A 912-nucleotide genomic window follows, 5' to 3' on the forward strand; every position below is an offset into this window, starting at 1 on the left:
TTGAATAAAAAAATAAAATCGAAACAAAACATGCTGTTTTTAGTTATTTCCGGGTAAATGCAAACATGAATCTAAATTAATTATATGTTATATGCATTTAAAAGACATCAAATATTTACATTTACCTCGTTACTGTTATTTTACAATACAGTGCGCGACACTTGATTACTCCCACCTAATAATTTTGACTAGTTTTGACTAATGCTAAAAATTTTCATTAGTAAGCTACATCAAACACTAGATTAAAGATTTTAACAATGTTTATTTAATAATTTGTTTTACACTTTCGTATTCTACAATTGATTTTTATTTGTAAAGCAAATATTGTAATTTTTAATGAGACACTTGATTACTCTCATATTTCGGAATGAACCAAGAACACAACATTTAAAGCTAATACTCATTTTAATATTTGCTATACCCTCCCTGCTTCTCAATGACTGCTAACATTCGATGAGGCAATGAATTGAATACCTTTTCTACTAGATTCCCTGGAATTTCGTCCCAGGCGGCTCTAACAGCGGTTATTAATTCTTCTCTATTATTAAAGTGCCTTCCTTCAGTATAAACGCGTTAGAACAACCAACCCCATAAGTTTTCTATGATATTTAAGTCTGGGAAAATAGCAGGTCACTCCAGAACTGAAATATTATTAGCAGTCATCCAGGTTCGGATTATTTGAACCGGTGTGTGAACTGGCGCATTGTCTTGTTGCAATATTCATTCTTGATCCGGAAATAAAGCTGTTATGTTAGCAATTTGCAGTTGCAGCAGCTCCAAATGCTTTTGAGCAGTTTGCCGACCTTTTAGAAACTCGATCCCAACTCTGCTTTGCCTTGAAATTGCTGCCTAAATCATCTCAGATTAAACAGATGCATTTGTTTACGTTTTTCTATGGGAGCAACATTGGTT

This window comes from Dendroctonus ponderosae, unplaced genomic scaffold (assembly GCF_020466585.1).
Source record: "Dendroctonus ponderosae isolate FM_Combo_2020 unplaced genomic scaffold, Dpon_F_20191213v2 Dpon_F_20191213_1, whole genome shotgun sequence".
NCBI lineage: Eukaryota > Metazoa > Arthropoda > Insecta > Coleoptera > Curculionidae > Dendroctonus > Dendroctonus ponderosae.